The sequence below is a fragment of the Geotrypetes seraphini genome, chromosome 14 (assembly GCF_902459505.1).
Source record: "Geotrypetes seraphini chromosome 14, aGeoSer1.1, whole genome shotgun sequence".
NCBI classification, from domain to species: Eukaryota; Metazoa; Chordata; class Amphibia; order Gymnophiona; family Dermophiidae; genus Geotrypetes; species Geotrypetes seraphini.
Window position 1 is genome coordinate 19,559,700 of NC_047097.1, and position 15,259 is coordinate 19,574,958.

Below are 15,259 nucleotides of genomic sequence, written 5' to 3' on the forward strand. Positions count from 1 at the left end.
GTCTATGGGACTCCCATGGGGATTCCCCCTCAGGCTCATGGGACTCCCAAGGGGATGGAACCGGGGTTCCTGAGGCCTGGAAAGAGAATTAGTAGAAGATATACAAAATGATGGAAAAACAAATTGTCCCACCAGCTACAACAAGGGAGATGTTCATTTTGAGGAGGGCTAAGCTCAAAGAGTGAGGCCCAGCCCCCTCATGGTTATGCCACCAATTGTGTTTAGTACAAAATGAAGTACTTGCTGAGTTTGATGGGGTTTCCAGTTCAGTTTGGGCACATTTTTCTTATGCAACCATTGTCCTGAAAAGTGCCTCTCTCAATTCTGCTTTAAATGATTTTGATGCTGTATTGTTTGATTCTTTATTCATTGCTGCATTAAAAATTATTTGTGGATCTTGGAAGGACCTCTCACAAGTTACCTATGCCAGATGGTGGAACCAGATTTGTTTGCTCTGCAAATATGAGCTTTATATTGCCAAAACATCCAACTCTTTTATTTCTTTTAACAAGAAATGGTTGACCCTACAGTCACATGACCTAATGTTTATTCTAATTCTTTCCGGTGATGTATGCATCTCCTATTTCTGTTCACTGTTATTTGTTCATATTGTATTTTATTGTTGGTTTAAATAAACTAACCCCCTCTTTTACTAAGGTGTGCACGCTAAACGCTAATGTGTTCATAGACAAACATGCACGCGTTAGCGTTTAGCACGTGCTAATTTGATTAGTGTGTACTAATCGGTTTAGCGCACCTTAGTAAGAGGGTCTAAGACTTGAAAAAAAAAAAAAAATCAAAACTGTCAGAAGTAATTGCTGCTTTTTATGGGGACAGGTAACTTTTATAGGGGGGGATGATCGGGGACAGAGGAAATTCCTTGCAGGGATGGAGGAGATTCTGGCGGGATACTGGTGGGGATGGGTGGGGACGGGCGGGATTTCTGTCCTCGCGCAACTCTCTAGTTCCAACCAGTAGTATAGCCAGTCCTGCAATATAAGGGGGAGGGCTGAGGGGGGGACTATGGAGGACAACATATTCTTCTCCATGCCAGCAAGGTAGAAAGGGGTGATGGAGTTCTGGAGGGGTCCCAAGCCCAAACTGGAGGGGGCAGGCCCCGCATTTAAATCTTACAGCACCAGTTGCTTGCACTACTTCAATCTGAGCAACCATCTTACCCAAGCAAATTTCTAAACCTTTTATCTAACATCACAGTCTTGAATTTTACACCTCTCTCTCTCTCTCTGCACAAATCCAACAGACTGTCAAAACCTGTCATTTCTTTCTCTATAATATCACCAAAATTTGATCTTTCCTCTCTGAGCACACTACCAAAACCCTTATCCACACCGTTATCACCTCTCTCCTAGGTTGCTGCAACTTGATTCTCACTTAACCATCTCTCTCCCTTTTGATCCTTGTAGTATTCTGCTGCATGTCTTATATTCCACCAGCCGCTATGCTCACATCACCCAGCTCCTCAAGTCACTTCATTGGCTCCCTATTCATTTCTGCATGCAGTTCAGGCTCCTCTTATTGACTCACCAGTGCATTCAGTCTGCAGTTCCGCAATATCTCTCCTCTCATATTTCTTCCTATACGCCTCAGGAACTCTGCTTATCGGGTAAGTCTCTCCTATCTGAACCCTTCTCTTCTACTGCCAATTCCAGGCTAAGTCCATTTTCTCTTGCTGCACCTTACATCTGGAACAGACTGTCTGAGTCCATACATCAAGCTCCATCTCTGGTATTATTCAAATCTAGGCTGAGCTCACTTTTGTGAAACTCATAACTTCCATTTGCTTGTAAAGTTCCCATGCCTGTTTTCATCATTTCCTCTCTGAGAAGCTCCTTAAATCCCTACTTGTCATGTTTGTCTGATTGACTAGGTTGTAAGCTCTACTGTGCAGGGACTGTCTTTTGAATGTTTAATATGCAGCACTGCATATGTCTAGTAGCATTATAGAAATGATAAGTAGTAGTAGTTTCTTCTGAAAATCTCTTAGTCTGTTCCAAGAAACCTTGTAATAATGAATTGGTTTTAGAAACTAAACTCCAGAGGGCACTGTGTAGTGAAGCATTTGAGAGGACGTGTTCTGATAAGCTCCTTTGGACCTACCTTTTACATTATAATATTAATAATAATAACTTTATTTTTCTATACCGCCATAATCAAATGACTTCTAGGCGGTTCACATTGAAAGAAGGCTGGACAGTCAGCGAATAACAGGAGGCTAGATAGCAAAGTTATATACTAATTGGGGTTCCATGGGTAAAGAAAACATGAAAATTGGAGTTACCTGAGATTGAATTAGTGTTTATAACGGGGAATATTGTAGTGAGAGAGGGTCGTTTGTTTAGTCAATGAATTTGTCGAATGGGGTGGTTTTAATTAATTTTCGGAATGCGTTGTAGGTCAGTTTGTGTTCATTTATGTAGTTTCTCAGCCAGACTTGCTGTCTATTCGCTTGGAACATGAAGGTTCTATCCAGGAAGGATTTGTATCTGCAGCCTGTGATCTTTGGGTAGGCAAAGATATTTTTGTTTCCGGTTGTTCGTGTGGGGTTGTGCAGAATGAAGTGTGTTTGCAGGTAGGAAGGTGCTAGACCCCAGACTTGTTTGAAGCAGATACATGCAAATTTGAATAGTATTCGCGCTTCCATTGGTAGCCAGTGCAGTTTTTTATAGTAGGGGTTAATGTGGTCTTTTTTTCTCAGCCCGAAGATTAAGCGAACAGCGGTGTTTTGTATTAATCTTAATTTTTTTACTGTTTTTTTTTGTGGGATGCCCAGGTAGACGATGTTACAGTAGTCAAGGATGGATAGGATCAGTGATTGCACCAGCAACCTGAAGGATGTTGTGTCGAAGTATTTTTTAATAGTTCTTAGCTTCTACAGCGTGTGAAAACATATTTTCACCAGTATGTTTATGTGGTCGGCCATGGTAAGGTGTGTATCTAGAGTGATACCCAGTATTTTTTATGGTATTGGATATTGGATATTCGTGGTTGTTTATTTTTAACGATGTTCTCGTAATTTTGTCATTGGGGCTTGCCAAAAAGACTTTTGTTTTCAATGTGTTTAGTTTCAGTTTGAAGTTGGTGGTCCATTTTTCGATTTCTGTCATTGTGTTTGAGAGGTTGTCTATAATTTCATTTGTGATGTCATTTAAGGGGATTAAAATGGATATGTCGTCTGCGTATATATAGTTTTTGTAGAAGGTGACCTAAGGATGCGATGTAGATGTTGAACAGTGTGGGCGATAGAGGGGAGCCTTGGGGCACGCCCGACGGGTTCTTCCATGGGTTGGAGTAATTTCCATTGCTGGTTACTCAGTAGGCATATTAAAGATTCTTTTGGGAAGTTTTATCTGTAACACTTTTTGCTACGTTTTCAGGTGGCTTCCTCAAAGGTTCAGTGAATAGACACAGCGTAAAGATCCAGCATAAAATCTAAAATAGATTCTCTGTCTCTGCATAAAGCAGCACATGGAAAGAATCTCCAGCTCCAGTTTTTCAGCAACAATGCTAGAAGTTTATTATTTCAAGTTCAAGTTTATTAGCATTTGATGAATCGCTTATTCGGTTTGCTAAGCGATGTACAGAATTATAAAAAAAGGTAAAATTACAAAAAAGACAAACCAAATGACAAAATTCTTGAAGACAGGACAAACTTGAATTGGGAGGAAAGGAGGGGAAAGTTACAACTCTTTTTAGAAGAAATAGAAGAGAACAATGGGGAACGGATGATGACTCAGCCCCTCTTCATGCTTGATACCATCCCCACATATGATTTGATATTTCTTGGAGGAAACTATGACAGATATTTACTGTTTTGTACCCAATTGATCTGTTTGTGTCTTGTATTAAGAATGGGACTTTGGTACTTATGTGTTTTTCTCCCATGTTATCCTCATATTTCATTAAGTGTTCTAGGATTGATGTCTCAATTAGGATAAATAATGATAGACCCTGGTCTTCATTGTGTTTCTCTGAATTTCAATGTGCTAATAACTAGAACAAGAGGAAAGAAAAAAGTTATCTTATTTAGGGAGATTGAATCCTGCCCTTGCATTAATTTAGGAAACTCATCTCAGTTTCAAAGAATCTCTGAAGTTGCAGAGATTGGGTCGCCCAGTATTTATTTACCCCAACAATGGGTAATCATAAAGGAGTATCTATGCATTTTAATACATAAATAATCCAATCTCACTGTATTATGCCTAACGTGACCATTTATTCTTTTCATCAAAATGGGACATCTATTAATTATCAGTCCCACCCCCAATCCCGCCCCAATTTCTTCCATTCATTTTTCATGTACATGTGGAGGGGCATAATAAAAAAAAACATCTAAGTCCCCTGTTGGCCTAAGTCCTTAAACGTTCAAAGCAGAAGCAGGGAAAGTGTCCATAACCAAAACAAACGTCCTTGTTTTGATTATGGCCTGCCTCTACTAAACGCCCAGATCACCACTACGTCTAAAAGTACATCCCCAGGACGTCTACACTTTTTTGGCCATAATGAACCAAAAAAACGCCTAAGCCCCAAACGTCCAACAAAAGGGCTTTTAGGCGAAGGAGGAGCCAGTCCTTCACCTAAAAGCTGGATTCTGTAACCGGCGACCCCCCCCCCCGCGACTGGATTGGGCCAGGAGGGAGCCCAAGCCCCGGCGACCCCCTACCCCCCACCCCCCACTACATTACGGGCAGGAGGGATCACAGGCCCTCCTGCCCTCGACGCAACCCCCTCCCCCCAACGACCGCCCCTCAGAACCCCCGATTGCCCCCCTGCCGACCCGCGACCCCCCCAGCTGACTCCACGACCCCCCCCATCCCCACCCCCCTTCACCGTACCTTTTAAAGTTAGCCAGACGGACGGGTGCCAAACCTACCCTTCCGGCAGGCAGCCGACGCCAGAAAGGGCCCGTATTGGCCCAGCCGTCCCAAAGCTCCGCCCACAGGTGGGGCCTAAGGTGTCTAGGCCAATCAAAATAGGCCCGGGAGCCTTAGGCCCCTCCTGTGGGCGGGGCCTTAGGCACATGGGCCAGTTGGCAGGGGGGCGATCGGGGGTTCTAGGTGGGGGCGGTCGTTCTAGGTGGGGGGGAGGGGGGTTGCGTCGAGGGCAGAAAGGTCTAATGATGCAATAGCATTTTTTAGTGCAAGACAGCACACTGAAAGCTCTGTGCAGCTCCTGACACTCATAGAGTTCCTATGAGCATCAGGAGCAGTGCAGAGCATTCAGCATGCCGGCCTGCGCTAAAAAACACTATTGTGGTTTTATAAAAGGGGGGGGGGACAAGTCTTTTTAGGCATCGATAGATGTGATACTATAAATGGTGCCTAGTTGCTGAATGACAATACTAAACTCAGTGAGAGATTAGAGAAACTGGGCCTCTTCTCCCACATTTCAGTGGTGGTGGAGTTTTTTTTTCTAGTGATAGTACATAAGCAGCTTGGACTTTAAACAGTATTGAAATTTTTGAGGCTTTTTCTCCACTGGTTTGTGAAATGGGTATCAGGGGAGTGTAATCCATCTCTGGTGAGTAATATTTTGCTGTTTAATTTTGAGATTTAAACGTCTCTATCATATCTCCTCTCTCCCACCTTTCCTTCAAAGTATACAGATTGAGATTTTTAAGACTGTCCCCAAACGCCTTATCAAGAAGACCACACACCATTTTAATAGCCTTCCTCTGGATGTGATTGTATGTGATGATCGTAAGGTGGCAAAACAGGTTGAAAAGGTGACAGTGAAAGCTAGAAGGATGCTAGGTTGCATAGGGAGAGATATGGCCAGTAGGAAAAAGGAGGTATAGATGCTCCTGTATAAGACTTTGATGAGATCTCATTTAGAATATTGTGTATAATTCTGGAGGCCGCACCTTCAAAAAGATATAAAAAGGATGGAGTTGATCCAGAGCAGGGGTCTCAAAGTCTCTCCTTGAGGGCCGCAATCCAGTCGGGTTTTCAGGATTTCCCCAATGAATATGCATGAGATCTATGTGCATGAACTGCTTTCAATGCATATTCAATGGGGAAAGCCTGAAAACCCGACTGGATTGCAGCCCTCAAGGAGGGACTTTGAGATCCCTGATCCAGAGGAAAGCTACTAAAATGGTTTGTGGTCTTCGTAATAAGGCGTATGGGAACAGACTTAAAGATCTTATTCATCTTAACATTCAAAGTATTATCTTTGAAGGAAATAGCAGAAATCATATTACAACCAATTTACATTGGATCAAACACAAAAAAATTAAAGAAAATACATAATACTATATAGACAGTCTTCAACTATAGAGGATCAAGATAGAAAATCCTAGGAAAAAGGAAATTACATTAAGGATCATCAAAAAGAAATAGAGTAGGTTAATCCAATGATATGAATTATAGGACTCAAGATATGCTGGTTCTTCCTGAGCTGCCATTGATATCCCCTTATCCCCTAGAAAAAAAACCACAGCTTAACAGGGTCAAAGAAATACAGTAGTATCTTGGTTTATGAGCATAATTCGTTCCAGAAGCATGCTCATAATCTAAAGTTCCCCATAAAAAATAATGGCAACTTGGATGATTCGTTCCACTGACATTACATCTCTCTTCCTCCCTCCCCAGATGATTCATTCCACTGACAATACAGTACATCTCTCCTCCTCCCTTCCTCTCCCCCCCTACGACCTGACCCATATCCCTTCCAACACTTCTTCCACTGCTGTCCTCTACTTTACCCCCCCCCCCTCCGAGGCCACTCTGGGAACTGGCTTCACTTCACCCAGCACCGGCACTGCTCATTCCCTTTGTGACCATCATTACTGTCTTCAAATTTCAAGTTTTGTTTTCAAATTTATTAGGATTTTATATGCCACCTATCAAGGTTATCTAAGCGGTTTTACAATCAGGTACTCAAGCATTTTCCCTATCTGTCCTGGTGGGCTCACAATCAATCTAACATACCTGGGGCTATGGAGGATTAAATGACTTGCCCAGGGTCACAAGGAGCAGCGCGGGATTTGAACCCACAACTCCAGGGTGCTGAGGCTGTAGCTTCAACTACCGTACCAGAGATTGTGGTAAGACCGGATAGTGTAGCTGTTTTTAAGAAAGGGTTGAACAAATTTTCTGGAGGAAAAGTCCATAGTCTGTTATTGAGAAAGACATGGGGGGAAGCCACTGCTTGCCCTGGCTCAGTAGCATGGAATATTGTTACTCCTTGGGTTTTGGTCAGGTACTAGGGACCTGGATTGGCCACCATGAGAACGGGCTACTGGTCTTGATGGACCATTGGTCTGACCCAGTAAGGCTATTCTTATATCATTATGTTCAATGTAATAGGCTTAGAAAAAGGAACCTTAATTTCAACATTGGGAGAGAAGGAGGAGCTCACCTCTCACTGAGACTCAGTTGAGGATGCTTCATCCAGCATGTTCCCATGGAGAACTACTGGTAGCAAAGGAAGAGGTTTTGCAACTGGGCTCAAAGATATCCTAGAAATGGAATGCATATTTCAAGGGATATGGTCATTTAGGGTTTTTATGGTTCCTTTAATAAAACCTTTTGTTAGTGAAAAGTAATACTCCATTTTCTTCTGGATTGGTTTTCCTGGCAAAGTATTTTTTCATTGAATCGCCTTCAGGGCATATATTTTACTCTATTAAAGTTATATTGAAGTACATAATTTATTCATTATGTGCTCTTATTCAAATACTGGAAAGAATAATTTGAACAAAAATATCTCTGCTATGGACTAAGATCATTAAAACTATAAAAGGCTAGCAAATGAAACTTGTGAAATATACGAACAGGTTTATGAGCCTTACTTATGATAGCCCCATATGATAAATGGACTTTAAGAAAACTTTTAAGAGAAAAAAAGTTATGTATATAAAGATGTATGTTTAGCCATAAAATTGGAATATTGTCAATGAAGCCATCCTTACTCTGCCCTTTCCCTTACCCATAGTGATAAAGGACCCTCTCCCCCCCCAAAGCCCCAGGATGTAATTTCCTTTGTTTAGGTGGCATGGGAAGGTTTGCTCTTGTACTAGTTGGCAGCAGATGACATCACAAGCAAGATGGAGCTTCTTTCATGTTCTCTCTGCTCACTACAATTTGTAAGAAAATTCCCATATTGGTTTCCCTTTTATCACTGTTATCAACCACTCCAAATACACAGGTCTTTATTGTCCCCTGTCAGTATTGTTAAAAAAAACAAAAAAAACCTGACCACCATGAATTAGACCCAAATATTCAATGCTGTCCCAAATCTAGGAATCACCACGAAATATTCAGATCTTCAGTAGCTCAAGGAATTTATCTGGGTATTAGCATTGCTTGTGTTGGTACTAGGATAGCTATCCAGGCAAGTTACGACTGCTATGTGTGTGGTTCCACTTGCCTGTATATTTTGTTTATTTATTTAAAAAATTTCTTACCCGCTTAACCCATGAGGATGTTACTGGCCAGACTTTATGGTAGATATCCTGCAAACAGGACGGTTGGATAGGCTGGAGAGAGCTTGGACGGCAACTTCAGCATTTGGAACCTAGGACAATACCGGGTAGACTTTAGTCTATTTTCCAGAAATATCAAAGAAGAGAGAAGTTATGTGTGAGTTATAGGTTTGAGAGAACGTTTTCTGATCAAAGGGGTAACAATAAATTATTTAAATTGACATGGGGTCCGTTGACTAATTTTATTAATAATTGAATGATACTTCCCTATACTTTTGTTCATTCCTTACACATCCAGGGAGGGGGAGAGGGGTGGGGGGAAGGGTGGAAGAAAGTGTATTGGGATTGTTGTAAAAGATGGATGTAATATTGTTTGATTACTTGATTATATTGAAATAAGGGGGGGTAAAAATAATTTTTATGATATTTATTGAAAGTTGTAAGTGTTGTCATTAAGATATTTTGTAATGTACTCCTGTATAACACTGTTTAAACTTGAAAACGAATAAAGAATTTTAAAAAAAAATAAGAGACAAGTTAATTTAATCATTAATTTTTAATGGGTATAACTAATGGGCAATCTGGATGAGCTGTTCAAGTCTTTCCCCCTCTTTTACAAAGGTGCGCTAAGCTCTTTAGCGTGCACTAAATATTAGCGCTCGCTAAACACGCACTAAACCATGTTATCCTATGGACGCATTAGCAGTTAGCATATGCGTTGATTTAGCGCACACTAAATCCGCACTAAAACGCTTAGCGGGCCTTTATCTGCCATCATTTATCATGTTACTATAAATATGACATGGCAACTACACAGTCAGACAGCACATCTCCAACATCATTACTTAGTTAGTGAAGGCCTCCATAAACAAGGTTGTTCTGAGTATCTTCTTGAATTTTTTTTTTATAATTCTTTATTCATTTTTAAAACACATACAATAAGTGAAATATAGAGTAAATTAATCTTTTTACAATATAGACATCACTTAAAATTTTTCAGTGATGGGTAGTAGCGATCATCAAACGATTTGGTTTGATATAACGGCTAAAGTTGAGAGCGGCCGCACGATACTTAAAGTCCTAGATTTCAAACGTACGGACTTTAATGCAATGGGAAAGTACCTGAAGAAAAAGCTGTTAGGATGGGAGGACATAAGAGAAGTGGAAAGACAGTGGTCTAAGCTGAAAGGAGCGATAAAAATGGCTACGGACCTTTATGTGAAGAAAATCAATAAAAACAAGAGAAAAAGGAAGCCGATATGGTTCTCCAACCTAGTGGCTGAGAAAATAAAGGCGAAAGAGTTGGCGTTCATGAAATATAAAAAAACCCAAGAAGAGGAGAGCAGAAAGGACTACAGGGTGAAACTGAAAGAAGCCAAGAGAGAGATACGTTTGGCGAAGGCACAGGCGGAAGAACAAATGGCTAAAAATGTAAAAAAGGGAGATAAAATTTTTTTCAGATATATTAGTGAAAGGAGAAAGATAAAAAATGGAATTGCTAGGCTAAAAGATGCTGGGAACAAATATGTGGAGAGTGATGAGGAGAAAGCAAATGTGCTAAACAAATACTTCTGTTCTGTGTTCACAGAAGAAAATCCTGGAGAAGGACCGAGATTGTCTGGCAAAGTTACACGAGATTCTGCGCCGTTCACGGAGGAGGGTGTTTATGAGCAACTTGAAAAACTGAAGGTGGACAAAGCGATGGGACCAGACGGGATCCATCCCAGGATACTAAGGGAGCTCAGAGAGGTTCTGGCGAGTCCTATTAAAGACTTGTTCAACAAATCTCTGGAGACGGGAGTGATTCCTGGGGATTGGAGGAGAGCGGATGTGGTCCCTATTCATAAAAGTGGTCATAGGGATGAAGCAGGAAACTACAGGCCGGTGAGCCTCACTTCAGTTGTTGGAAAAATAATGGAAGTGTTGCTGAAAGAAAGGATAGTGTATTTCCTTGAATCTAATGGGTTACAGGATCCGAGGCAACATGGCTTTACAAAAGGTAAATCGTGCCAAACGAACCTAATTGAATTTTTTGATTGGGTGACCAGAGAGCTGGATCGAGGACATATGCTAGATGTAATTTACTTGGATTTCAGCAAAGCCTTTGATACAGTTCCTCATAGGAGGCTGTTGAACAAACTTGAAGGGCTGAAGTTAGGACCCAAAGTGGTGAAATGGGTCAGAAACTGGCTGTCGGACAGACGCCAGAGGGTGGTGGTTAATGGAAGTCGCTCAAAGGAAGGAAAGGTGACTAGTGGAGTCCCTCAGGGTTCGGTGCTGGGGCCAATCCTGTTCAATATGTATGTAAGTGACATTGCTGAAGGGTTAGAAGGAAAAGTGTGCCTTTTTGCAGATGATACCAAGATTTGTAACAGAGTAGACACCGAAGAGGGAGTGGAAAATATGAAAAAGGATCTGCAAAAGTTAGAGGAATGGTCTAATGCCTGGCAACTAAAATTCAATGCAAAGAAATGCAGAGTAATGCATTTGGGGATTAATAATAGGAAGGAACCGTATATGCTGGGAGGAGAGAAGCTGATATGCACGGACGGGGAGAGGGACCTTGGGGTGATAGTGTCCGAAAATCTAAAGGCGAAAAAACAGTGTGACAAGGCAGTGGCTGCTGCCAGAAGGATTCTGGGCTGTTTAAAGAGAGGCGTAGTCAGTAGAAGGAAGAAGGTGTTGATGCCCCTGTACAGGTCATTGGTGAGGCCCCACTTGGAGTATTGTGTTCAGTTTTGGAGACCGTATCTGGCGAAAGATGTAAGAAGACTTGAGGCGGTCCAGAGGAGGGCGACGAAAATGATAGGAGGCTTGCGCCAGAAGACGTATGAGGAGAGACTGGAAGTCCTGAATATGTATACCCTAGAGCACAGGTGTCAAAGTCGGTCCTCGAGGGCCGGAATCCAGTCGGGTTTTCAGGATTTCCCCAATGAATATGCATGAGATCTATGTGCATGCACTGCTTTCAATGCATATTCATTGGGGAAATCCTGAAAACCCGACTGGATTACGGCCCTCGAGGAGGGACTTTGACACCCCTGCCCTAGAGGAAAGGAGAGACAGGGGAGATATGATTCAGACGTTCAAATACTTAAAGGGTATTAACGTAGAACAAAATCTTTTCCAGAGAAAGGAAAATGGTAAAACCAGAGGACATAATTTGAGGTTGAGGGGTGGTAGATTCAGGGGCAATGTTAGGAAATTCTACTTTACGGAGAGGGTGGTGGATGCCTGGAATGCGCTCCCAAGAGAGGTGGTGGAGAGTAAAACTGTGACTGAGTTCAAAGAAGCGTGGGATGAACACAGAAGATTTAGAATCAGAAAATAATATTAAAGATTGAACTAGGCCAGTTACTGGGCAGACTTGTACGGTCTGTGTCTGTGTATGGCCGTTTGGAGGAGGATGGGCAGGGGAGGGCTTCAATGGCTGGGAGGGTGTAGATGGGCTGGAGTAAGTCTTAACAGAGATTTCGGCAGTTGGAACCCAAGCACAGTACCGGTAAAGCTTTGGATTCTCGCCCAGAAATAGCTAAGAAGAAAAAATAAAAATAATAATTTAAATTGAATCAGATTGGGCAGACTGGATGGACCATTCGGGTCTTTATCTGCCGTCATCTACTATGTTACTATGTTACTATGTAAATGTTCATGCTTATTAATACCCTCCCCTCCCCCCACCAAAACTTTTCCAACCTTATTTACCTCCCACCCCCTCCCCCCCTCCCTGGATGTGCATATTATCTAATAACAAACCATAACTATAGAGATTCTACAAAGGACGTCAATAGGCCCCAAATTAATTTAAAGTTTTCATTATTCAGTATTATTCAGTATCAGTATTTCATTATTTCAGTATTCAGTATAGGGAAGTATCATTCAATATAACAGCGTTCATTTTCTCATATTTATATATTAGACATAAACTTGCCCACCAAAATGTAAAGTTGAGACGATCCCAGTTTTTCCAGTTTCGTGTAATCAATGTATAGCTGTACTTGTCATAATTAAAAAGAGACATCTTTTATGTTTATCTAGGGGATCTTTGATATGCCAAATAGTACCACAAATTATTATTTCATAGGTTAAAGGAATCTCAGAATTTAAAATATTATTAATATGTTCCCAAACTGATTTCCAAAAAAATCAGAATTCTAGAGCAGTAAAACAATAGAAGGTCTAATGTTCCTATGTCTAGGTGACAGTGCCAGCATCTATTAGATCTTCTTGAATTTTTGCAAATCCATAAGTAATCTCAGAGATCTCTTCAGATTATTCCAGAAAGATAATCCTGCTATCGAGATATTCTTGTACTTTCAGAATGAACATGAAGCAATTCATTTGTATTTAATCACATCGTTCCCTCAGACCTCAAAGATTTAGACAGCTGATATATCGCCTGTGTCAAATACCAAGAGATTTTGTGGTGGATAGCTATGCAGATTCCTGCATGGAATATAATCTGAATCTAGATAATTTAGAACTCTACCTCTGGTCTATTCCAGGATCACCCAGTCATTAGCCACATACTGCTGTGCCATACAAGATGCTCAAGTTGCAGACTAAGACTTTTAAAACCAATAGGAGGAAATATTTTTTCACTCAGAGAATAGTTAAGCTCTGGAATGCGTTACCAGAGGATGTGGTAAGAGTGGTTAATGTAGCTGGTTTAAAAAAAAAAAAGGTTTGCTCAAGTTCCTGGAGGAAAAGTCCATAGTCTATTCCTGAAGAAACAATTCCACTATTTTCACAAGTATATTATTTGCCAATGAGGAATCTGCAGATCCATCAACAGGAAAATCAGGATGATATTCCTCTAAATGTTTCAGTGATTTTGGAATCTTCTGATAAAGATTTAGTCAAACCCTCGACGTTGATTGCTACATGGATTTTGAAAATGTTTTTTTAAAAAATAGACATAAGTTGTTTCTGGGTGTAAGATTCAAATTTTCCCAGATGTCTCTCAAGATATTCAAAGTTGCAGATGACAAATTTTGCTTTTGAAACCTGGAATTGCTCAAATTGGTGGAACTTTTTTCTTGAGATATCAAGTTTCAAGTTTATTAGATTTTAATATACCGACCATCAAACAAATATCTGGCCGGTTTACAGTAAATTTTTTAAAAAAAAGTAAAGAAAGAGAAATTGAGAGTAAATATTTAGAAGTGCATGTAGTGAACATTAAAGACATTAACATTACAAACTTGACAGTGAGGAAAAAAGGGAATGGGAGGGTAGAGTTACATTGTAGAGAGAAAAGGGAGTAAGGGGAAGTGGGAATAAAACATGTTGGGTGGGGGAGGTTCTTTAAGAGAGATACAAAGTTAAAATTAGAAAGAAAAAAAAAAGAGAAGAAAAATATTAAATATAAATTAAAAAAAAAAAAAAAAAAAGGTAGGAAGTAATGTGATTAAAATTGGCAAGAAAGTCGAATCTAAACAGAAGAGAATGCATCGCGAAATAAAAAGTCTTCAGACCTATCTTAAATTTATCAAGATGTTGTTCGTCTCTAAGTGGTTGTGGTAGAGAATTCCACAATGTTGGGGCAGATACAGCAAAATTTATTTTCCGTGTATAATAGAACTCTTTAATGGAGGGAATTAATAAGAGATTTTGATTTGTTGATCTCAAAGTTCGTGGTGAACATTGAGGAATGAAGAGTTTATGAAGGTATGAAGGCTGATGAGAAGATTTTATTTTGAAAGTCAAGAGGATGATTTTGTAAGTAATTCGATGAACCACGGGAAGCCAGTGTGCATCTTTCAAAACTGGAGAGACATGATCATATTTACCTAGTTTATAGATGAGTTTTATTGCAGTGTTTTGTATTAATTGAAGGCGTCGGATTTCTTTTTGGGGGAGACCATTGAGAAGGGAATTACAGTAATCTAAGTGGGAAATAATCAAAGAATGAACCAGAATTTTGATAGATTCGGTCTCCAAGATTGAGGTTAATGAGCGAATGATACGAAGTTTATAAAAACACGTTTTTATAACCGAACTAATATGGTCGTGGAATGATAGATCTTTATCAATGATGACTCCTAAAAGTTTTATTTTTGTTTCCATTTGAATTGGAACAGATTTAATAGAAATTTTTTCCGGTAGAAGTTCGGTATTTTTAGTTGAAAATAGGAGACCACGGGATTTGTCAATATTGAGAGAGAGTTTATTAGAGTAAAGCCAGTCATTTATGACGTCCAGTTTATTGTTTATAGCTTTTATGTCTGAAATATTTGTGGTATTGATTGGATGAAGAAGTTGTATGTCATCTGCATAGGCAAAGATCGTAAATCCAATAGATTGAGCTAATAGGAGATATGAGGAGATAGGAAGATATTAAATAGTAAAGGGGAAAGAATGGAACCTTGCGGGACGCCATAGGTTTGTGATATAGAAGGAGTAGTTTCATTCCTTACATGAACTTTAAAGCTGCGATCTTTGAAGTAAATGTATAGTGAGACATTAATCTTTAAAATATGTGCTCTTTGAACCTTCTCATCTTACTGCATTCCTGGTGACAAAGTGTATACAGTGAAGTTTGGGGAATTTTAGTAATTATTTCTCTATTAATAGGGTTCCCCACTGTACTGATTAGGTACTGATTCTTTCTTATATTTGATTTCCAGTCTTTGATATTATTTATTGTAATCTTGGATCTTCGATTGTGGACTTGAGGAATATATACTTAATAGTTTTATATATAATATTTCCTGCTATTGTGATTTATGTATATTTCCTTTTTATACAGGTTTTCTTGCTTGGTATAAACTAAAAATTCAATAAACAAAATTATAATTTTAAACCCCCCCC

The 15,259-nt window shown here is 40.0% G+C and overlaps 1 long non-coding RNA gene across 2 annotated transcripts in view; it reads right to left on the bottom strand.

The window, feature by feature from the left end:
• LOC117348245 overlaps nucleotides 1-8,485 on the bottom strand; it is a 79,221-nt gene extending 70,736 nt beyond the window's left edge. For both annotated transcript variants that reach the window (XR_004536936.1, XR_004536935.1), the window contains exon 1: nucleotides 8,429-8,485. This is a non-coding gene — a long non-coding RNA (uncharacterized LOC117348245). The remainder of the gene's footprint in view (nucleotides 1-8,428) is intronic.
• Between the last annotated feature and the right edge of the window lie 6,774 nt (nucleotides 8,486-15,259).